At 41.2% G+C, this 25,604-nt stretch overlaps 1 long non-coding RNA gene across 1 annotated transcript in view; it reads left to right on the top strand.

Annotated features, from left to right (window-relative positions):
- Positions 1-20,460, top strand: part of LOC147602400 (uncharacterized) — a 31,435-nt gene extending 10,975 nt beyond the window's left edge. The window contains exon 3 of the long non-coding RNA XR_015257927.1: positions 20,341-20,460. This is a non-coding gene — a long non-coding RNA (uncharacterized LOC147602400). The remainder of the gene's footprint in view (positions 1-20,340) is intronic.
- The last annotated feature ends 5,144 nt before the right edge of the window (positions 20,461-25,604 follow it).

Here is a 25,604-nt window from a genome sequence, read left to right as displayed (position 1 = left end):
TGAGAATGACACAAAATAACGGCGACATTATTGCTTGAGAGTCGGGCACGATTAATGTGTCTCAATGGGAGTTCCAATAAATCCCCACAGTCATGGTGCAGCTTGGTGTGAAAAGCAAGTTTGGCTTTTGCAGCCATGGAGATGAGCAGCAAACTAGCAGAGGAAAAGTACAGGAAAAAACTTGCAGGCAAGAAGCAGTACTGAAACTAATTCAGAAAAAGGGTAACAGAATGTATGATCTGTATTATTATTCTAAAGTATAAAGCAGTTATATAATTTTTTTCTATACACATGTATAATGTATGTATGTTCTAAATACTTTCTAAATGTGATGGCCTTGTTAATGACAGCTGCTTAAAGCCAGCTCTGGGAACAACAGGGTCAAAATTTTGCAACATAACACTCTATCTTTTTATTTCTGTTGCAGTTTGGTCTGAATCACACTGTGATACCAGGTAACCTGTCGGAAGTCCCTAGAAGTTACTAAACCTGAAGTGATTAGCAATGGTTGAAATATAAGCAGAGGAGATCTGAAAATAGTTGTCTGGGTGTCTTAGAAAAGCTGTACAACTCTTCATGTTTCACGGGCCTTATCTTTTCATGCTTTTTTCCTATGATGTTACATTCCCTTGCTAGCCCTCTTTATCATATCATTAACAAATATTGACATTGACAAAGTCCAGGATGGCTCACTAGGACAAGGTGCAGTAGCCTGAACTCAGGTTGAAGGAAATTCAGTCCAAAGGACTCTTTCCTGCATTATTTTGGTTCTGCGTGGACATGCACTAATCAGCTAGATCAACTCTGTGCAAACACCATAGTTTCAAATCCCTCCTTTTGTTTAAAAAGTTGAAGCATGCTTTATTTCTGTCACTTAGACTTTTGCAGTGGCTACCTTTAGAGAGTGAAGAATAATGAGTTGTTACACATTGATAACTGACTCGAACAGCTTCAGCAATGGATGTTGTATTCTCTCTGATGTTTGTTTGGGTTTTATCTTGGTTTTGTCAGAGGTAAATTAATCCTCTCATGACTAAGATTTTTTCCCCATACAGTCTACAATACTGACACTTAAATCATTTCATGTACATTCATTTCCATGGGCAAAAATTAGGCATTTTAAAATATAAATTTGTCTAGGATTTTTTTTCTGCTTTGTAAATTGGCACACCTTTATATTCAACATATTCAATGAATACACTCCATGTATTCTACATAGAATAGGACTTCAATCTGTCTGGCCAAGGAGTCTGACTTAGAGGTAGGATCCCTGGGTGGGATTGACATTAATTAGATTAGAAACATTTTGAGGTGATCAGCTTATATTTTGAAAAAAAATCATGTAACTAGGCATACATTCTTAAATTGATGGAATGCATTATTGATCTTTAGATTTTACAGATTTCAGTGTTAAGCACACACTAGAAATCAGATTAACTGTGGACTTGCAATGGTGCTTTGTAGTAGTAACACAAAAGATGAACTAAAAAGGAGCCATAGCTATTTTTGTGGTTATATAAATTTTGTTTTGCAGAAGGTTGAAGAAGCACTAATCCTAGAATAACCATCTTTTATGCTAGCCTTGGTACAAAACTGTACTAAACACTCCCAAAAGACTTTAGATTGTCTTCTGAATCCATTCATGCATGCATTCATGTATGATGTTTGGACACTATGACCTAATATGATAGCATGTGACGTAAGATATGATAGAATGGGAATGGATGATCCAAAATTTCAAGCCCAATCCCCTAGTACATTATTTCCTTGTATTAGCCTGCTTACCTCTTTGTTTGCTGTCTATTCTTTTCAGGTGGACATTGCTTTTTATTCTGTGGTTTAACTGCCTCATAACCATGTCAATATATTCTACAAAGAAGGTGTTGTTATTGATATTATTATTTGAAATGATTGTTATGATAATAATAGAATATTAGTCTATTAGGAAAAGATAACAACCCATGAAAAATCCATTTGCTCAGAACTATCTTTGATAGTCTTTTTTACAGCATGATAACATTTCTCTTTTTCCTCTGTTTATTTTTCTTCCAATGATTTACTGCCATGAATGATACCTACACAAAATATGTACAAAGAAATATCTCTGGCAGAGCTCATATGTATATTATTGTTCCTATTATAAATCTCACAAAGCTTTATAGTTGTAAGAATTATGGGACAAAAACCATATTTTGTCAGAAAAAAATAGCCAATAATCTCTTTTACAGAATAATGGAGATCAACCTTCTGCAGTTTGAAGATTTGGTGCTTTAGCCTCTAGACTGTTCAACAGCGCACTGTGTTCATGGTTAATAGCACAATATAGTAGTTACTATACAATATTCTTACTACAATAGCAAGAGTGCCTTCTGGACCTGAAATTAATGCCTTCTACAAAGATTTTCCTGAAGGTTGTATCCATTACAACAAGTAAATTCCACACCATGGAAAGACTTTCTCTGATGACCCTTGTCAGCAGAGGGGTTCTGTGAGGAGTTTCCAGGTGTTTTTAGTAGTTTTACCTCAGAAAGTAGGCTGCCATACTTTTGCTGACTGTGTTTCTTCATTCTTTTTGTAGGTATATAGGAGGGGGAGAAGGAACATATGTTCATGTGTGCTGTAGGAATGTGTTCATGTGTGCCGTAGGAATATGTTCATGTGTGCTCAGTCTGGCGTCGCAGGCAACCCCCATCCCGACCTACCTCGGTTCCCCTGGTCCCTCTCTGTAACAGGTATGAAGCCCTGAAACCAGAGGGAGAGGTGAGTGATGATGACATGGGAGCGCTGCCGCCAAGCTTGCCCAAGGTGAGGCGGATGGCTCCACGTTTGAAGACTGCCTCCTCCAAGAAAGAAAGGAGGGTGATAGTTGTGGGCGACTCTCTTCTGAGAGGAACAGAGGGTCCAGCATGTCGGCCTGACCCTACCCATAGGGAGGTGTGCTGCCTTCCTGTGGCCCGGGTCAGGGATATTTCTAGAAAACTCCCCAGCCTTATCCGCCCCTCTGATTATTACCCTTTATTGATAGTTCAGGCTGGCAGCAATGGGATTGCTGATAGAAGCCTGAGGATTATAAAACATGATTTTAGGAGGCTGGTGAAGTTAGTTGATGGAGCGGGCATACAAGTAGTGTTTGCCAGTATTCCTTTGGTGGCAGGGACAAACACTGAGATAAGCAGAAAAAGCCATCTTATAAATGCATGGCTGAGAGGCTAGTGCAAACGCAAAAAATTTTGGATTCTTTGATCACGGGGCGGTCTACTCGGCACCTGGCCTGAGGTCGGCTGATGGGAATTGCCTGTCTCCAAGAGGGAAACGGATACTTGCCCAGGAGCTGGCGGGACTTATAGAGAGAGCTTTAAACTAGATAGGAAGGGGGAAGGGGATAAAGCCAGGCCTGCTAGAGATCGGCCTGGGGAAGTGGTATTGGGATTAGAAGAGAGGTGAGGGGCTCAGCTGAGGTGCGTCTACACTAATGCATGCAGCATGGGGAACAAGCAAGAAGAGCTGGAAGCCATAGTGCGGCAGGCAAACTATGACCTAGTTGCCATAACAGAAACATGGTGGGATTGCTCGCATGACTGGAGCGCTGCAATGGATGGCTACAAACTCTTCAGGAGGGACAGGCAAGGAAAGAGGGGTGGTGGTGTGGCTCTCTATGTTAGGGAATCCTTTTCTGCTACTGAGATTGTGACTGGGGATGATAACATTGAATCCCTATGGGTAAAGATCAGAGGAAGGGCTGACAAGGCAGACATCCTGGTGGGCATCTGTTGTAGACCGCCAAACCAGGATGAAGAGACAGATGAAGTATTCTACAAGCAGCTGGCACGAGCTGCACGGTCGTCAGCCCTTGTCCTCATGGGGGACTTCAACTTCCCTGACATATGCTGGGAGTACAACACAGCACAGAAGAAGCAGTCTAGGAGGTTTTTGGAGTGCATAGAGGATGCCTTCCTAATGCAGTTGGTCAGAGAGCCCACGAGAGGAACTGCCCCGCTACCCCTGCTGTTGGCAAACAGGGAAGGTCTGGTGGGAGATGTGGAAGTTGGGGGCTGCCTTGGACAGAGTGACCATGAAATGATAAATTTCTCAATTCATGGTGGAGCTTGGAGGGGGAATAGTAAAACTGCTACCTTGGACTTCCGGAGGGCGGACTTTGAATTGTTCAAGAGACTAGTAGGGGGAGTCCCCTGGCATTCAGTCTTAGTGAACAAAGGGGTCCAAGAGAGCTGGTTGCTCTTCAAGAAGGGAGTCTTAAGGGCACAGGAGCAGGCGGTCCCCCTGAGCCGCAAAATGAGCCGGCGGGGAAGAAGACCGGCGTGGATGAATAGGGAGCTATTCTTGAGGCTCCGGGAGAAAAAGAGAATCTACCGCCTGTGGAAGGAGGGACGGGCAACTGAGAATGAATACAAGGAAGTTGTTAGGATGTGTAGAGGTGAAATCAGAAAGGCAAAAGCCCAGCTTGAATTTAACCTGGCCACTGGGGTGAAAAGGAATAAGAAACTCTTTTATAAATACATTAACAGTAAGAGGAGGACAAAGGAGAATATCCACTCTTTGCTGGATGAGGCTGGGAATGTGACCACTGAGGATAAGGAAAAGGCGGAGGTTCTGAATGCCTTCTTTACGTCTGTCTTTAAAGGTCAGACCAGTTATCCTCAGGGTACTCCTCTCTTTGACCTGGTAGTCTCGGCTGGGGAGCACGCTAACCCCCCTGTGATTCTGGAAGAAACGGTCAGAGACTTACTACTCCAACTGGACTGCCACAAGTCCATGGGGCCGGATGAGATCCACCCAAGAGTGCTGAGGGAACTGGCGGAGGTGATAGCCGAGCCGCTTTCCATCATCTATCAGCGCTCCTTGTTGACTGGTGAGGTCCCGGAAGACTGGAGGATTGCCAACGTGACTCCCATTTACAAGAAAGGTTGTAAGGAGGATCCGGGGAACTACAGGCCTGTTAGCCTGACCTCGGTTACAGGGAAGGTTATGGAACAGACAGTCTTGAGGGAGATCATGCGGCATGTGCGGGATGGCCGGGGGATCAGGCCTAGCCAGCATGGGTTCATGAAGGGCAGGTCCTGTTTGACCAACCTGATCTCCTTTTATGATCAAGTGACCCATCTGCTGGATGAGGGAAAGGCTGTTGATGTGGTCTACCTAGACTTCAGCAAAGCCTTTGACACTGTCTCCCACGGTATTCTCCTGCAGAAGCTGGCAGCCCATGGCTTGGATGGGTACGCTCTTGACTGGATAAGGAGCTGGCTGGAGGGCCGGGCTCAGAGAGTGGTGGTGAATGGAGTTAAATCCAGCTGGCTACCAGTCACAAGTGGTGTTCCCCAGGGGTCGGTGCTGGGGCCTGTCCTCTTCAATATCTTTATTGATGATCTGGATGAGGGCATTGAGTGCCCCCTCAGTAAGTTCGCAGATGACACCAAATTGGCTGGGAGTGTGGATCTGCCTGGGGGTAGCGAGGCCCTCCAGAGGGATCTGGACAGGCTGGAGAGCTGGGCTGAAGCCAATGGGATGAGGTTCAACAAGACCAAATGCCGAGTCCTGCACTTTGGCCACAACAACCCCAGGCAGCACTATAGGCTTGGGGCGGAGTGGCTGGAGGACTGTGTGGAGGAAACGGACCCGGGGGTACTGATTGATGCTCGGCTGAGCATGAGCCGACAGTGTGCCCGGGTGGCCAAGAAGGCCAACGGCATCCTGGCTTGCATCAAAAACAGTGTTACTAGCAGGAACAGGGAGGTAATTGTCCCCCTGTACTCGGCACTGGTGAGGTCGCACCTCGAGTACTGTGTTCAGTTTTGGGCCCCTCACTGCAAGAAAGACATTGAGGCCCTGGAACGCGTTCAGAGGAGGAGCACAGGCCTTATGAGGAGCGGCTGAGGGAGCTGGGATTGTTCAGTCTGGAGAAGAGGAGGCTCAGGGGAGACCTTATAGCTCTCTATAACTTCCTGAAGGGAGGTTGTAGTGAGCTAGGGGTTGGCCTTTTCTCTCGTGTAGACAGTGATAGAACTAGAGGCAATGGTTTCAAGCTGCGCCAGGGGAGATTCAGGCTGGACACTAGGAAATATTACTTCTCGGAAAGGGTAGTCAGACACTGGAATGCACTGCCCAGGGAGGTGGTGGAGTCACCGACCATGGGGGTGTTCAAGAAACGTTTGGATGTTGTGTTGAGGGATATGATTTAGCTGAGAAGTATTGGTGATGGTTGGACTGGATGATCTTTTAGGTCTTTTCCAATCTTGATAATAATTCTGTGAATTCTGTGAATTCTGTGAATATGCAAGAGGTATTGTCCTGCATTTATCCACCCAACTTGTTAGATTCAGGTACAGATTGAGAATCCTGTCTGTTCTGTTAAACATTGCACAAACAGCTGAATGTAGCTACTACCTTTCACTCAAGACTGCTGTGAGGAATCTTTGAGTTCCTTTGTAGAGGAAAGTCCCTGAAATATTGAGAAATCCTAAATATGGACATGTATCTCCACTCAAATCAGAAAGCAATGCAAGTTCACTGAAGAATTTTAATAATCTTCTATGGGTTATTCTTGCTTCAGGGTAGAATCTCTGTGTGGATGGAAAGGAAGAGATGCAGGGAGACTACACAGCCACATCAACAACAGCCACAAAAACATGAGAAAAAAGGACCCTGAGAAAAAGCTCAGAGCTGAAGAATTTCACAGATGATTTTATTTTGTCCTGTTTTTAAGATAGCAGGAATTTGTACATAAACCAAAATATTCCTGTTAGCATCATGTCCTGCTAACCAGTGCAACTCAAGTTCTGTACAGCCACTTGGGCTTTTCAAAGGGCCTGATGTGAAGCTCTGTGTTGGCATTCACCGTAATGAAGCAATCACTCAGAGTGTTCTAGAATAAAAGCAGTGCATGATTAGAGAGAGAAAAGTTCCCAGTTACGTTCTTTGTGTCTTACTTGTCATCTTTGATTGCAGTCCAACCTGAAAGGTCCTACGACTCTTTAGTGTGAAACTGTTTTTCTGTCAAAGCAGATGCAAATGGAGCATGTGTGAAAACAGCTAGTAATAGGCTGAGCTACTCCTTTGCTTGTCTCTCTGATGACTTGCTATTTCCTTTTTTATTAGAAGTATTGCAAGACTTGTGAATTCATGGATGACATTTTTTTTAGAGGAAGAAAGAGGCAAAACCTACTGTGAGATCCATCCAGTTTTTTGGAGTTAAAGTGAGGTGGGATCTAACACACCAGGGATGAGGCCCCTTGTCAAGTCTCTGTTGCCTCTTCTGCTAGTAATGACTATATCATTAGGAGTATCTGCTGATCTAGGCAGCTATTCTTTTCCTCAAGAAGCTTGTCTCCAACCATTGTATCTTTCCTGAAGGTTTATTTTCCCCCCAAATTCAAATGTAGTATGCCCACAGGAAGGTTCTTGGAGCAGTGTCAGAACCCAGATAGATCTCAAAGCAATTGTACTTCCTCCATCCCTTCCCCTTGCAGCTCAGAGGCAATGCAGTACAGGAGAAAAGTATATTCAGATCATTGTGAAAATGAGAATATTTCACTGGTTAAAACCTGCAGTGAAGGTAGGAGTGAGCTGAGCTCAATGCCGCTGCGTGTCCTAGAAAATTAGCTCTTGGGTGTCAAAATATCCCTTCCCAGGAGTAAAGGGTGGGAAATGCAAAGAGTTTTCTTTAAGAGCTCACCCTAAACAGACGTGGGCATGTCATTCTATCATATAAAGAGATTTCTCTTTCAACTCGGTCGTGTGCTCTTCATGACCTGATGGGAGTCGGACAGAGAAAGCTGTGTGTGGGTGGATCTAGCCCCAGAGGCAGATAATGAGGCAGCAGCACCCTTTCAAGTTTAACGAGGGCGGAAAGGAAAACCTTATGAAGTAATCAATGTGATGAATGTAATGAGAATGTCTTTAAAAAATCCCACAAGGTTTCTTCCTGCTAAGGCACAGTGGGAGTTAAAATCAGCATTTTAATGTAGCTTGATTGATCATTTACAGTGTCAGCATTTCTTTGTGTATGCACTGTATGAAGATGTCTTTTATCTTACTGAGAATACCACTATATTGTACAACAGTAGGTTGGATTGTTCAGTTATCTAGGTGCAGAAGTATTTCCAGAAACACATTTCATAATCTTTCTGACTCACTGCACACAACATACATGCATACAAGATACAGTATTATCAGGAAATACACTGAAATAACGTTTTAATACCATTCATAGGATTTTTGTAGGAAGGATACTAAAATCAAATAATTTCAGAGAAATATCTGCAATACCTGCAAAACTGTTTTTTCCTAACTAAGAAGTCTCAAAAAATATTTTATCTAACATACTGAATTATTCTTTTATTTTCCAAATGTCCCTGTAAGAGTAGTTCTGTTATAAGACCTGCAATACACCATGCAAGAACTCTTTATCTTAAAGACACTTATAAGTGAAATAAGCTTCAACAATGAAGTAGATGTGTTAGCTTACTGCTGTCACGCTTGTATGGCCTCATATTTCAAGTGCAGTCAGTATTAATACTGCAAGTCTTTTAAGACAAGACCTGTAATTTTGGATTATCACCTTCAAGGGCTACATCTACTGTGTATAGTCAAATAATAAGAGAGATTTTACACAGCCGCAGCAGGCTGTTGGTCTACCTACTGAATAGGTACTGTTATGTTTGTGCAAGAGCAACTCTTGAGTCTACAAAAGATTAGCAGATTCGTAAGATTTGAAGCTCTGTTGCAGAGAAATTCTTAAAATTACCCTAAAGAAATCAGCTGTTCCTTTCTAGTTCATTTCAGATCTGACTGGTGGAATGTAATGGTAGAAAGGTGATTTTCACTAGTTATAGCCCACTTCTTTCCAAACCTCCCTTTAATGAACCTATTTCTAGGGCTTGGCAGGCAGAACTCATTGGAGAAGCCACAAAGCAGGAAGATGCTAAATCTGAGCTAAGAAGTGGTGTTGAAATGCAGGATAACTGCAGTGAGGTTCAGTATTGTGCAAACTTTTCTACATTTCTGTCAGATGCCTGAAGCATAAGGAGCATGTGGTGGTTTAGCCTGAGTTACCACACAGTTTCTCATTCACCCTCCCCCTACTCAGTGGGACCAGGGAGAGAAATTGGGAAGAAAGGAAAACCTGTGGGTTGAGATAAAAACAGTTTACTAAAATACTAAGAACCACAAAGATAACAGAATGTAAGGATATTAATATATACAAAATATACAAAATGAACAATGTACAATTTCTCACAACCCGATGTCCAAACAACTGATGCAGCCTGAGCAGCGATCATGGAAACGACACCAAGCAGTAAGCAAAGGAGGGAAAGCAAGCCAGCAAGGTAGAGGGAATGATGCCAGCAAGCAAGAGAGAAGCAAAGGATGCCAAGGGTGCCCGAATGGGTGCCAGAATGGAATGCCTGAGTGGATGCCCCTCCCATGGGCAACCCCCACTTATATACTGAGCATGACGTTTATGGCATGGAATACTCTCTTTGGCCAGTTTGAGTCAATTATTCTGTCTGTCTTTTGCCCAGCTTCCCGCATCTGCACGTTAATGAGACTTTAACAAGACTTGGAAAGCCAGACAGTGTCCTTGGTCTCATTAACAACAACTCATATCATCAGTGTTTTTGTCAACATTCTTCACACACAAAATCCAAAACACACTGGCTACTGAGAGGAAAATTAACTCCATCCCTGCTGAAACCAGGACAGAGCATCACATATCTACTCATGCACCTGAGCTGATACTTATTCATGTAGTGCAAGCATAAGACATCTGAACTAATTATGGGATTAAGTGGTGCTAAGATTTTTTGTTGTTCTTCTGGGAAAGAGCACCTCCCAACTGGGATTTCCCTACGTACATGTCTTGGAACGTCATGTAAATCAGGCAACTGCAGTGCAGACCCATGCTCTTGAAAGGCCATCTATCTACACAAATAAACAGTCATTGCACTAAGCTGTGGTTTCACTACATATAAATTGTCACAAAGTTAAGGCAGGAAAATGTTAATGTTCTTTACAGGATGTGCTATTAACAAAAAAAAATCCAACCAAAAAAGCTTGAATTGCCTCACATGTCCACACTGAAGGTTTTTCTTTCTTGTTTCTACTGTACAGAAGGAGATGAGGCAATAAAATTTTCCAGTGCAAGGTGAAAACTGAGCGCATTTTATTCATCTAGATAAATATTCCAGGTCATTATCAGCACTTAGGAAAAGGGAAGAACAATGAAGCTCTTCAAGCTTGCAGGGCATTGTTAGATACTTCAGAATTGGAAAAATTTACAGTTCATATCATTTGACAGCTACTGTATTCATTCCATTTGCCTGTACTAAAATGAATGTTCTTTGGGCATGAAATATACATATAATTTGGTTTAAACCTGGTGGAAAAAAAAAGGCTAAGTTGCTAGAAATTAGGAAACTGATTTCTAAAGAAAAGAAATGGATTTTGGTGCTAAGGCTTTAGCTGAACTGATTGTTCAAAGGAGCTTAACATGTGAATATAATTTGCTAAAGGATTTCCCAAAGGGCTAATATGGTAAAAGAAGTCAGATGTGTTATGAGATTAATACAGCTGCTTTGTCATCATAATTCAACTGGTCATCAATTAATCAGTGTAATGGAGTCAACCACAAACTGTCAAAACTATACAGAACACAAAAAAGGACACCCATTGAGACAAAGAGGAGGAAAAATAGAATGAAACAAATGCAAAACTTCCATCAATATTGGGTTGATAGGATGTATCCTTATTATAGATTGACTAGCTAAAGCCTCATAAATGAGCTATTACAAGATTAATATGCTTATAGTAATTTAGAAGTTGTAGTACACCTTCTACAAAATGACCGGGGCGGGGGGGATAACATTCACTGCAGTATGAATATTGGCTAAAATTAGCTAACATCTCAGGTTGGAAATGAAAAATTAATCTTCATCATCTATTACTGACTTTGACAAAAGATAAAATATAGGAAGATAAGATACAACCAAAAAACATCCAGCTGACTATTAACAAAAACCAAGCACTAATAAACTGATGCCTCACTTTGTCTTGTAAAAAGGCATCAAAGAAGATGCAGACAAGACAGACTATTTCAAATACCAAAGGAAACTAAGAACAGATGGACAAGTAAATAGAAATCTGAACTCATGTGCCTCATAGAAAATCTGTAGTTCCTGGGGAAAAACAAGAAACACTATCAAAATACTAAAAAAAAAAAAAAAAAAATAAAATGCCCTCAAAGGAGTTACTTTTAACCTAAGATTATTAGAAGGCAAAGGATTTTTATATGTGTTCTACTTTTCCACATTAATGCTGTACTTTTTGCATTTTAAAACATCTGGCAACTAAACTTTTCTAGGTTTCAATTTTATTTGCTGTAGGGAGGTTTATTAGAACATGTGATAATCTCACCCAAATTTTTCTTCTAAAGGTCAAGCAACTGATTATGCCGGTCACGTGTGCTTCTGCCACAGTCAATGTCAAATCATATTCAAAGACTCTTCGTGACTCCCTAAGACAGATAGCTAAACAAGTGAGATCTTCTCTTGGGACATCTTTCTTGCTCTCCAGAGTCTAAAGGGAGAAAAGGAAATGAGCTTAGGTTAGGAGTTGACATCTTAGGAAAAAGTACTTGGCTAAGATAAGTTCAACCTCTGACTGTAAGGGAAAAGGAAAATATACTGAGCCATTTCTCATGCCAGAGACAGCTTTGTGATAGAGTAGCTTGGTGGGCACCTGGCAACCAGCCAAGGTCAGCCCACCACAACATGTTATGCAAAGTGACATTTTACATGATGCTAAGAATTTAAATAGAAATACTCAGGATGTCAAATTGCTCGGCTGCAAGTGATTACTGAAGAACAATTTTCCTAACACACAGTATGATTCTTGCAGAACACAGCTCAGAAAATTATTGCCCAATTACCCTGGCTTCCTATCAGATGAAGGCTTGTAGTCTTCCAAAAGTTTTCAGTTGACTTTATTCCACTTACTGCATGATATAAAAAGAGTCATCCTGAGTCAGACCAAAGGTCCACTGCCCTATTTACAGTAATCATCAAAAACAATGAGGGGAGAGTAAGAAGAGTGCAAGCATTTGATATTGTTTCAGCTACCAGCTATTCTTGGCTCAGTAACATCTCAAGCTGTGTGTGGTTCTTCAGAAGATTCCACTTCCACTAATTTGCTGGTCTCTGAGTACACATAAACTCTTCCCTGGCTCTCATGCAGTTCTGCTGCCCTGCAATTCTTGCTCTGTTGGGAAAAAAATCTGAAAAAAAAGCTAGCAGAATGATCTAAGAAAAGCTTATTTTTGCTGTTATTGTTACAAGCAAATGAAAAGATTTCTTATTAATTACTACAGTCTTAGCCTAATGACTCAGTTGATTGCAACGATTTCTGTGGCTGCCAGACCACCTCTGGTTTTAGTGAAGACTTCTGTGAGGCCATTCACTCACTGGTGCCTTATATGGCACAGCAAAAACAGACACAAGAAAAGGTGAGAGAAGGAGATTCAGCTGCCGGGTTGAAGTGTGGCCCCAGGGAGGTGGAGATTTAAATATCCTGCTGGAGATCTCCTAGGGAATTGGTCCATGAGCTGCATGATGTGTACAGATCAATGGCTCAGCTACTGAATCTTTCCCCTTGGTATTTCTATCTTCCTTACCAAGACAAGAAAGATACAATTGGGACTTAATCTAAGAGGATGGTTTTCTTTCATCTTCACCCTATTAGGGGTATTGCTTTTTTATACCAGTCACCAAGGAGTAAGAAAGAAATTGTACATCACCTTTCCTGTAGCATGCTGAGATTGATAAATCCCAAGAGAATGCCCTTCCATACATTTTGTGAAGGTACTTTAATCAGCATGCTATAATCTAAAACACTACCTTCCATTGATCCACCATATATTTGCTTTTAATTTTCTTGGTCTGTCCTAGTTTTCTGCCTTTAGAGGTCTGTCTGAGTGACTTTAATAAGTGTAAGGGATATTAAACCCGCCACAAGAATTTTCCTACCAGAAGAAGTTAGGGAAGGGCAAAGCTTAGCTGCCTTCTGTAGTCAGTAAAAAAACAGCAAATGCTGGCCTACTGCAAGAGTGCAGAGTTGGGGGTCAGGTCCAGAGTATGGGTGGTGGCTGTAGAACTGAGCAGAGCAGCACAGGACACTGGGGCAATGGGCTGTAGTAAGGAAAGTGTTGAAGCAAGAGGAGAAGGCGGAGGAATGAGGAAACTCTGTGATGGGAGGAAAGGTGAATATGAGGATCAGTTGATTTGGGACTCTTTTGGGTTTATGTGGCAAAGTTTTGGTAGCAGAAGGGGCTGCAGTGGTGCCTTCTGTGGAAAGACAACAGAAACTGGCCCCATGTCATGGAAAGACAGTTCCAACTGGCTCCAAGATAGACCCACCAATGGCCAAAGCTGAGCCCATCACTCAAACTGGTGGTGGCTCTGCGATAATGTATTTAAGAAAAGGTAAAAAATTCTACAAAGCAACCAGAGAGAGGAATGAGAATGTTTGAGAGGAACAGCCCTGCAGACACCAAGGTCAGTGAAAAAGAAGGGGGAGCAGTAACGCTGCTCCCGGCAGAGATTCCCCTGGAGCCCGTGGTGCAGCCCATGGTGGAGCAGGTTGTCCTCCTGCAGCCCATGGAGGCCCACGGAGGAGCAGAAATCCCCCTGCAGCCCATGGAGGCCCACGGAGGGGCAGAGATCCACCTGCAGCCCATGGAGGACTCCTGCTGGGGCAGGCTGATGCATGAAAGAGGCTGTGGCCCCATGGGAAGCTCATGATGGAGCAGGCTTCTGGCAGGATCTGTGGCCCCGTGGAGACAGGAGCCCACACTGGAGCAGGTTTTCTGGCAGGAACTTTCTTTCCCTTTGGAAATTTAGCAGACCTACATCTACAATTGCACACATATCTCTAACATCTGCTGTATGTTATATTAAGTAAGCTATATAAATAAAATTGCACATAAGTTATGCATACTGTATGTATGTACAGTATTTTTTTCTGTAAATACTATATATATATTGGACAGTATATTGTACTAAAGCCAAAGTTTTCAGAAATGACATTTCAATTCAGACAGTCACTCAAAGTTGGTAATTAACACAAGTTAGTGGCAATCCTTCGCTGAGCTTTGCTAAGCTCCCAGTTTCTGGAAATCACATGAGTCTGTGGGAATTTGGTCTTTCATTGTCCTTTTTAGGAAAAAGATTATTCCAGATCTTGTTTGATGATAAAAGCTGGGAGGAAAAATGTATGAAGACCTCAGTGTTCAGAAACTGGAACAGAAGGTTTTATTTTGCTTTTAAAAGAATCTTATGACTCTGAAACCAACATCCCGTTATTTGGGGATGGTTTTCCTCATGATCTTTGAATACTTGAAAAGTATTGTTGCCGACTTTGTGTTTCCTGTGTCTCCCTTGTATAACAGTAACATACCCACTGACAGCTCCCATCATTCCAGAATTCCAGAATATGGAACTGCAAGGCTCCCATAATTCCATAATATTTTTACTTGAATTCTTTGTTGCAGATACTTCAATGTATCTATTCCATGGACATTAAGCATATACAAATCTGAGTCCTGGCCTAAATCTCTATGAATTTTGGTGCCATTTTCACTCTTAATTTCCCCTCTTACATATATCACATGCCTGCAGTAATTTGGTATTGCTGATGTATCTTTACTCAATGTGTCACAAGAAGAGCTACAATGCCTTCTTGTTCCCTTGTGAATTTGCAACGTTGTCTTTCTTTCCTGTTTAAATTGAAATAATTTTATCATATTTTTTCCTACTTCGTGTTTTTTCTTTAATCATCTCAACACATTGCTCCACTATGTCCTTGCTGACAGCCCCAGTCTGTTTGACACATGCATTTATTCTGACTTGCAGCTGTTTACTTAATAAGAGTATCCTTTTATTAAGCTCCATTTTAAGATTGTCTCCTATATCTTCCTTAACAATTAAAAGACATTTTGCAAATATAGAGTCATAGAATGGTTTAGGTTGGAAGACACCTTGAAGACCATCTAGTTCCAACCTGCCCTGGACAGGAACATCTTCTACAAGACAGTTCACTCAAAGCGCCATCCAACCTGGCCCTGAACACTTCCATGGATAGGGCGTCCACAGCTTCTCTGGGCAACCTGTGCCAGTGCCTCATCGCCCTCATAGTGAAGTGAATTTCTTCCTGTTTGCATTTTTAAATTCCCATTGTTTATTTTCCTCCTCATTTTCTTTATTAGGTGATAAATCACATCACAAATGCATTTATTGTTATCAGAGCAGAAGACTGATATGCATCCAGATATATTTATAGCTTTTGTATCTCTTAAATCAAACCTGGCTTTACAGAAATGCAAATACAGCTATTTAGTTTATATGCACAAAGTTTACCTGTGATGCATAAACACACAGAGACAATATATAAAAACGAGAAGAGACGGCTGTTATAAAACCACAGAGGATATTTTATAGATTTCATAGAACTTGCATCTCTAAATCTTAGGCTTGATTCTTAACTGTGCTTCCACAACAATCCCCAGATCACCAGGCCACAGGCTTCGTGAGATGAGGTACAGGGCTCAAAAGCTGTGATGAAGCTCATTCAGTCTCTGTCAAACAGTTCAGGATTTATTAAGGAAAAGGAAATCTGTGGCCATGTGGTTTTGTACCATGTTGGTATTGCATCCAGCCAGGAATGAAAGAAATGCAAGTTCTGCTCTTTCTTTCTATTAAAAAAAAATGGTGGACTAAAATGCATGAAAGAGTGGGTCAAGCAGGGAAAGCAATTCAAGTCTTTGCACACTTTCCAAGTGAGTGCTTTTGCTTTCAGATTAGACAATCTTTTGACTAATTCAGTCTAAACACTGGTCCCAGAATGGTTTGTTCTCAGCAGGCAACAATTCTGCTGCTTGCTTCACCTCAGGGCAACATAAGAAGGGGCTTTGAACCCCACCAGGATGAAAAAGTTGAACATATTAAGCAGTGGGCTATTACCTAGAAAACAGGGTGGCAGGAACACTTTGAAGTTATTGTTTAAAAATTCATAATGAGGAACTGTGTAGTGGAGGAATACTGAGAGTTAATTGGGCACTAAGCTGCTCAGTCGTGTCACCACGGAGACATCCATGAGCATGCCAGGAGGCAGAGCTGAGGCACCTGGAGCACTGCTGCTGCCAGGAGCTGAGGAGCTGCAGAGCTGGATGTCTCAGGGCTAGCAGCTGCCTCTGTGTTCAGAGGACTGCAATTCTGGATTTCGAACTGGGCTCCCTATTGAGTGCTTATGGCCTCTTTCAGATCTGGCTTTCTGTTCGAGCGGTGGTGGGCAAGACTACATCTAAAGTGCTATGGGGCTGTGCTATCAAAGCATAAGTGGGACTCCATAGGAGTTGTAAACTGCAAACTTGTGTGACATGTTGAACCCATTTCCCTTGGCTGGCTTCATCGGGAGATAGCAGCAATGTCCTCTTCAGTTGCATGCTTGAGCTGAGGTTGTGTGGCATAGTCCTTATTCCCTTTTGCCAGGAACCCAAAGCACTGCCTAGAACTTGGATTTCCCCTGAACAAGCAGAGGAGATGAACTACAGCATAGAGGATCTGCCACAAAATCCTGAGCTCCCTGACTATCCCCCAGACACGGTGTTTCTAGGTATGCTGCTCTACCATCCCACATCAGACTGCAGCTCGTTGTTTGAAGATGGAGGGTGACTCAGACAAATGATGCACATGAGCTTATTAAGATTGAAATGCTAAAATGATGGTCATTTATATACAGCTAGATGAGTAAACACTGCAGGAACAGGCATATAAAATAGGTGGATAGAGAAATAGGTCTAATGTACATGATAAATATTTATCTAGCTTTATTACACTATTCATAGAGTTCATTATATTTCCAATCACTTTCAATATATTTTTGAATGTTTGGATTATAAGCCTCTTTGAGACAGGGGATTTAACTTTGTTTTGTTAGTCTAGCATCTGTACTTGGATGGACATGGGGACAGGAGGAGGAAGTGTAGTTCTTGGCCTTGAAGACCTAAGGACATCAAAGGCATCTACTCTAACATCAGATTCTTAGTATTAATAACTATGAAACCTATGAAAGGGCAGACTCGTACCCATACGTCTACCAGTTTGCTCTATTTGTGTAATTGTCATTAATCTCAGTCAACCCCACTCAGCAACTTCCCTGAACACTTTCTATGAACTGGATTTGTTACTGTCTGAACTACTTGAAATTAAGAGTTTTTATAATCTATTTGGGGTAACAGTTTCTAGAAACTGGTCCCCTTCCTCCTCTCAGCTCAGCTCCTTTCTGAATTTCATCAGCCAAGGTTGCTGGGGGAAGTTCCTCTTGTGTCCGTTCCACTGTGTCTGTGTGTTGAGGGTGTCTCAGTTCTGTCACCTCTGATTTTGAAAGTTGTTTTCCAAAGCGAGACTTTTCTGATAGACTGAAGTTGAAAAGACAAACAGAGGCATAGCCACAGATCACAGTTTGGTAGTTATCCAGAACCATTGGTGCAAAATAAAAAAAAGTTATCAGACTCTGAAATTATTTATTAGTATGTACACATGAAATATGTAATGCAACAATTTCTCTGTCTGTGAATATATATCCAGTAAAAAGTCTGATGTTACTGTTAAGTAAACGTTAAAAACCCCACTATGTTGCATATTTTTTCTTTTATTGCCCTTTATTGCTTCTTTTTTCCTAACTGATTTGTGTGTCCAGATTACCCCCAGCTCCCCTTTCTTCCCATGTGCTAATTCTCTTTCATAAAATTATAGAATAATTCAGGTCAGAAAGGACATGAGAGGGTAATCTAGTCCAGCCTACTTTGCCTATTCTCATTATCCCTTCTCTGCTCCACTAGTGTGTCTTTTAATTACTACTAAATTCTAGTATCTTTTGGGAGTTCATATCACCCCTAAGCTCCCATGTCTTACTCCTGTAATGCCATCTCTTCTCCCACTGCCTACCTTCTGCCCTACAGAGGAAGGGAGCTGAACAGCCTGAACAATCCTAACTCATTCACTCTCCAAAGTATCAGTATCAGCATGATATTTTCTAGTCCTAAACAAGATACTTGAGAAGTGAGTCCAGTGTTCTGCATCACCATTGGGCTTTGAGGTCTGCTATCTCAATATTGTCCCAGTAAAGCATTGTTTATGGACCTAATGAGATCATATGAGACTATCTGTTTTCATAGAATCATAGAAACACAGAATGCTTTGGGTTGGAAAGGACCTTTAAAGGTCATCTAGTCCATCTAGTCCAACCCCCCTGCTGTTGGCAGGGATGTCTGTCACTAGATCAAGTTCCTCAAAGCCTCATCCAACCTGACCTTGAACATGTCCAGTGATGGGCCATCCACAACTTCCCTTGGAAACCTGTTCCAGTGTCTCACCAGCTTCATTGTAAAAAATGTCTTCCTTATACCCAGTCTAAATCTACCCTCTTTCAGCTTAAAACCATTGCCCTTTGTCCTGTCACTACAGGCCTTGGTAAAAAGTCTTTCTCTCTTCTTCAGGCTTCCCAGAGCAACATAGTGACCTGGGATACAGCCAGAGGTGCTGGCCGAAGGGTCACCATGACCCTGGCTGAAGACTGATCGGGCAGTCTGTCCCCAGATTTGAACCAAACCTCTTTCCACGCAGCCGGTGAAGTCTGGCAGGGCAGGCTGGCTCCCTTGTGCCATGCACACAGGCGCTTTCTGGCTGCAAAGCGGTAACTGCCACTCAAGTAGACTGACAAAACAACCTCTTTTGACCTGCTAATTTCTCTCTTCCTTTCAGCATTTGCTTTGATTTGCTTTTAATTTAAATTCCCTTCTCATTCCAAATGCAGTTTATTCAGTTTATTTCCTGTGTCTAAATAGGTGATATACTGTCACAGCCTCCAAGGGCACCTTGATAAGTTGTCTCATTTTAGAGTCACCTAGACCTAAACTGCGCCTGCCTAGCCTCCAGATAACCTTTGCACAGACGAAAACACACATTATTCTATTCTGCATCTTCAGGCTGGTTAAAAAATTGTGGAACTTTGATGTTGTATTTTATGACAGAAGATTCATATTCTCGCATACTGCTGAAAAGGTCCAGCACCATAAAAGTTTATTATTCATACTGGCTACTTGTATACTCCAGGCCTTAGGATTTCATCTGCCTAGGATGCATGGATCCCTCTACATGGCTTATGGATTACATACATCCTGTTTACAAAATATCTAAAGGAAATGGGATGACTTCATAATTTATTAACCTCTCTTCTCATTCCCTTGCATAGGTATAAGATACCTTTCCCTCTGTTCCATTTAGCTAATTCAGGCTGCCTCTTAGGAAGAGAAATCTATGTGTCCTAGCTAAAGAAACTACAAGATTATGCTTTATAAAAAGCTATGATTTATGAGCTAATCGACCAAATAAGCCAATACAAAGTTTATTTAATGGAAAAAAATAACAAATTGTAAATCCTGTTCCTTTTCCATTTAGCAGATACACCTAAAGCAAAGTCGCTGTTAAACTCTGTTTTCTCTCCAAAGCACAATGAGATGCCATGAAGGGTTTATTCTGCCACAACAGGTATAAAAAGCCCCCACAGCTTCCTTTTGTGTCTTTATCATAAAGGGCTCCAAAATCTGAAGACACATTTGGTCTAAACAGCTGTGTAGTTGCTGTCATGTGCAGAGCCTCCCATTGCATAATAAACACATAGCCGTCAGCAAACAGGGACATAGGGCTGTCTTTTACAATCAGTCAGTGATTTGACAGGCCTCCTTGGGTTTCACATTCTATGCTATAACTGACCTCTTGGAGATTTACTTCTGTCTGGAAATAACACCTTTTATGCACATGGTTCCCAGGGAAGATGCAGATTCCTGTCAAATAATTCACTTCTGTCAATCTATCACTTTTCTCAGGGAAAATCAAATAAATTAATAAAGTAATGCAGACTATTTAATACTGTTGCTTCCCCCAACATGCTGACCGTGTGCTGTGTTTTCCAACCTCTACATCATACTTAGGTGTGGAGTCAAAATTTTCCTCTGAGTTAAAATCCCCAGGATAGGATTGATGTGCTAGCCTGGCTGATCTGAAGCCTTAGATATCCATTAGGTGTATATTGCCCAGCAGCAGACAAAGACTTCCAAAGGCAGTTGCCTTTGGAGAACTTCTCTTTTTAGTTCTCAGGTTTCGAACTTTTTTAGTTTATTCAAATGCCAGCTATGCTCAGACAAGGCACATTAGCATGCTTTGCCTGCAGACTGGTTTATGGATGGTTTAAAGTATATTTTGTCTTTATCAGCCATGTGTTGCAGTGATATCAGCTGTCATCAGTGATCAGAAATGCAGGAGGCCTTTGGGGGCATGATCTAGATGCAAGGCGCATCGGAACTGCAGCATGAGCCTCAGTTCTAACAGCTCCTCAGCACCGTGTCAAGACAAGGTGATGAGATGGCACTAAAGGTGAAAGAGAGAGAATTCCTGACAGAAACTACGAGGATTTGTCAAGGTAGCCAGTAAAGAAACAAATTTGAAAGAACACAAGGTGAAAAAATCAGCTTTCTGTGTCCTAGAAAATTCATAGATCTCTAAGAGATAAAACCTTAAAATTGCATTAGATTTTCACTAAGTGATTTCTGCATCGTGCTGAGGAACTTGTTGAGCATCTTTCATTGCCCTTGAGAGCTTCTTGTATCGGTACTGGCCCAGTCCCAGGCACTTCTGTCCACCCTGACTCCAGTTGTATTCCTTGCGTTCCCGCTCATTGTGTTCATCTCCTTCGTATGACTTGGGATGTGGCTGAAGCATCTCCGCTAAAGGAACATCTTGCAGCAACCCTTGCCTTGCATGGCTTGTGAAAGCCAAAGTGTGAATTCACAAAACCAGAAGGTGCATGGATAAATTAACATAGAAGCTGGATACCCAAAATGACCTTTTATATACTAGAAAAGAAATATTTAGGCATCCCTGACTTTTAAACATTTAACAAAGATGCCATTTCTCAAAGAAATTGTAGCTTGTCTTTTAAAACTACTTAAACTCTGTAGATGCCAGGTGCAAATATTACCAGTTGCTGTGGAGCTAAGCCACTACGGCTTAAGTGAAAGCTCATTTCCTGGAAAAAAAGCAGGCAAATATCAGCCTAGAACAACTTTTTCCCACAATTGACATGCAAAGAAGTCTACCAGGACATGTTCATTTGCTCAGCTTCCACTCTGGGGAGTCCTGTGTTGTGGCTTTTCTCAGTTTAATATCTTGTCTTTGTAAACTATTATTACTGCATTTGAAACACAAAACATGGAGATTCCAATCTTAATTAGGCAGCTGATGCAACTGCAAAGGAGATGATTTTCAGGAAACGAGTATTCCCAAATTGTGTAGTCAAAGATATTTCCTCGTTATGAGCTGGTTGGTTAGTGTAGCTGCAACAGTGTCACTAAATGCTGGGGATTTGGTTGTGGGTCTTGCAGCACCTCCAGCTGTAGGGTGTGAGAATGTCAGGCTACATTATGAAAAAAAAGGCAACAAAACTGGAATGTTATTTTCTTTTTGTGGTTGCAGAAAAGCTAAAAACTGTAAAATATACAGTAGACTCACACTGCAGGCAAGCACCTCCTTTTTTTTCCTTTTTTCTTTTTTTTTAAATTAATAAAACTATCTAATATTTCTAGAGAATCATGAAAGGTCAAGTGTGTTATGTTGCTGCAGGTACCACTTTGCCCTGACAGCTGAAGACAAACGCAGTTACGACATCATAGACATGCAGCTGCATGATTTGCACATGTAGGCCATTTATTACCCAGTCAGACTTCCAAGGATTGAGCGTGTGGTTAATAATGAGCCCCCAAACTGATGATGCATCTATTTGTGAGCCAAAAAATCTGCCTGTAAAATCAGACTTTGAGCTGAGGTTCTTTGAAGAGCCGGTGCCATAAAAGCTGCATCTGGAATTGCGTATCGAATAAGGTGATTAAGGGAGAAAAGGTGGAAAGTTTCTGTCTCAGATAGGTAATACTTTAATCAATGTCAAACACTAACCTGGATGGTTTAGAAGAGAGATTGTACAGAAAGTAAACAGTGTAAATGAAACTATTTATACATATATATATATATCTCTCAGAGATTTGCTATGTATGAGGAAAGCTGAATTAGCTTGTGGCTACTTGTATGTGCTTGCTTTGGTCAATGAATTAATTTTACAAAACAGTCATATTCCATATTTTGTCAGAAATATCATCTTTTATTACAATAGAACCTGCAGTCACATGCATAAATATTGATGCAGTAAAATATATTTTTAATTGATTATTTCCTGGCAATTGACATAAAATTGCATTCCCCATATATATTTCACAATTTCACTTCATTGAGCTAGAAAAGCTGTTTTAAGAAGTACAACAAAACTGCTATTTAAACATGTACCTTCTCCCTCCCTCCCATGTTTATATGGTCAGATAGGTTAAAAATAGAAGCCAAAAAAAAGTCTGAAGATAAAATACTGATGTGCAACAATTCAAACTGCATACACAACGTACTGTTGGGAACAACTACTCCTGAAGAGAAAAGTTCAATGAAAATATATGACCTAAAAAGAAATGGTGCATAAGAAGAACAAAGCCTGATTTTCAGAGTCCAAATACCTTTTTGTTGAAAGCTCAACGTGGTCAAACAAATTATGATCTTTCTGGAATAATAAAGAATATTTATCTTTCATTCCATCCGTTTTCCTTCCAGTAATATGTATATGCTTTCCAAGGTATTTAGGATCACAATATTTTTTTTTTTTGTACAGACCGTCAAAGATCATCGAAAATAAAAGACGTTCTGTCATTACTGGTGTTTTGGCTGAGATGGTAAATGCAGCCTTGGGGTGGGGAGGCTCAACATTCATTTTTCATGAGTGTTTTGCACTGATCCCATATGCCCAGCACCTCACCTGCATTGGTCTGTGATTCTAGGTGCTAGGACATCCAGAGGGATGTTTATAGAATCATAGAATCATAGAATGGTTAGGGTTGGAAGGGACCTTCAAAGGTCTTCTAGTCCAACCCCCCTGCAAGGAGCAGGGACATCCCCAACTAGATCAGGTTGCTCAGAGCCTCATCCAACCTAGCCTTGAATGTTTCCAGGGATGGGGCATCCACCACCTCTCTGGGCAACCTGTTCCAGTGTTGGAGACTAGAATGAAAATGAATTTAAAATCCACTTTGCAGTGTCTTTGCCTGCTTGGAAGGCAATAGAGACCCGTGTCTTTTATTACTTGTTGCAAAGAGAAGGGGAAAATGTTTCATGCAATTAAGATACCTGGTCCCTAACGACCAGTGAAGAGGACAATGCACAAAATGTATCAATAAAAACAAGGAAATCCAACCTGGTAGGGACTGACACAGTATAATTAAATTTTACATTTGTTGCTGAAAGGGTATTGGCACAATCAGAGCTCATTAATTCTAAATTAAAGCTTTTATTCTGGCCTGCCTACAACAACCCCTTCTAAAAAGGCTGTGTTTGCTAGATACCCAGGTGGCATTCACACATTTATTGCATTATAGAAAGAGACTTGACAGATTCTTATCACTTCAGCACAAATAAAAATGAACATTTGGAATTACGTAACCTCTTAAGGAGGCCTGATTCTTCATGGTACTGTTCTAATTCTTATGGTGTAAATATGTATGATTTTAGAACTTGTACCTCCTATAGTCCTTACTCTGGAAACTGACAAAATTCTGTCCACCATCTACCAGAGGTGGAAAATGTGCCCCAGAACTGTGACTGCAGTGAAACCTTACACAACAGAAATGAGTGGAATAGATGAAGAGTTTATAGTTTAAGCAGGTTTGTACAAACCTGCTTTTTTTTTAATTTATGTGGGGTTTTCTTAATTACTGTTATACCAAATCTTTAGCCACAGCTCTCAAACATTTGTGAAGGTTATCATTATGCTTAACGAATATTGGCCAGAAGCCACCAAAGACAAATGATCTGAAGATAGCTAAAACATATGAGCAAGTGCTATGTTTGTTGCAAGTTCAGCACAAAATAGTTTTTGCAAGAAATTACAACTTCCTCTGCTTCACCTGAGGCATCCGGAGTTATAACTAAAGCATGGGGCTCGACTAATGAAAACTTAGCCCTTTAGAAGCCATCTGAATATCTAGGTGCTTGTGTTCCCCAGAGTGTTGGATCAAGGTATGAATTAAGTGTTTTCCTTAATAAGGCATCCATACAACTTGAATTAAATAATGCTTTAAATTTGAAATAGCTGACCTGGCACTAGTTCTGAAATGCAGCTTTGTTGCTGAGATTATTAAGCTAGTACCATGACATCTGTGCAGCCACAGTCTCCGTTTGCAACCCATTGCAGCTAATCTAATCATCCCATGCAGTCACACGTTGCTTTATAACATCGACCAGGTTAACCGAGGTGGAATAATTGAAGATAATTGTTGCAGCACAGACAAGCCCTAGATAGATTTAGAATATTAAGGCATTACAGCACCATGTATTTATGCTAGAGGGCACTCATATTTCATTCTGAGCAGTAATAGAGCTTGACATTTGCATAACATATGTCTTCAAAGCACGGTGCCAACAGCAACTTCCAAGGAGTGCTGTGAGGTAGGTGTGTACATCCATCCCTGTTTTACAGATGAGGAAACTGAGGCAGAAAGGTTAAGGTACTTGACCCAGATCACAGCAGGAGTTAAAGGATGTTTAACACAGGTCTTAAAGGATAATACTGAGATCAAGACAACTTGGAAATTACTCTCCTCAGAAAAAGCCTGCTCATTATATATATGGAACCTTACACCTATGTGTGTGAGTGGATTAATTCTGGATGTGGTTTATTATTTTTAAAACCACAGACCTTACTTTCTGATTCAAAAATTCTGTTATAAAAATATATCCGTTTAAGGCTTCAGAAAGAGCACATAAAGAGCTATGTCTGTCCCTGGCTCTCCTCTATAGTGCCCATACAGTAACAGATCATTCACTAACAGGATGAACTTTAGACACATGAGCCCCATAGGTCTCACAGGATAAAGTCAGCTTGAGGATTTTTTTTTCCATTTTTCCTTCCCACTATCTATTTACTAGCTTTTGAGAGTTTTATACCTTCATCTCCGACTAAGTATTCAGTAAAGTATTGCAGTGATGTCTGCAAACGTAAGGGGTCATGAGATTCTGCCGCCTTCTCTCCACAGTGTTACACATCTCTAAGGACAGAAACCCATCTCAGAAGACAGCTTCTGCCACTGAGTTCACAGCTTGGGAAAGAGAAGGCTGAGTAGGAACAAGAAAATGGAAGTGATTTGTCTATGGCAGAAGACAGGCAAAGTTTGTCGTGCAGGGGCTTGCAGCCAGATGTCAAGACTTCTTGTCTAGACACACTTGTCTGAACAAGTCCACCAACCAGCATATTTTGTGAGACTCTGGAAATCAATAATTTCATTTCCACAGTACAACTCAACAAATTCTGCACATATCCCAGGAGTGTTTCTCAGGATTGCTTCATTTTGCTTCCTATGCTCATTCATGCAATTGTGGTTTTTTAGAAGAATG

This window comes from Chlamydotis macqueenii, chromosome 1 (assembly GCF_036417535.1).
Source record: "Chlamydotis macqueenii isolate bChlMac1 chromosome 1, bChlMac1.mat, whole genome shotgun sequence".
In the NCBI taxonomy this organism is placed as follows: Eukaryota; Metazoa; Chordata; class Aves; order Otidiformes; family Otididae; genus Chlamydotis; species Chlamydotis macqueenii.
The sequence above is the reverse complement of the archived record's forward strand: the minus strand, read 5'-3'. Positions and strand labels throughout refer to the sequence as shown.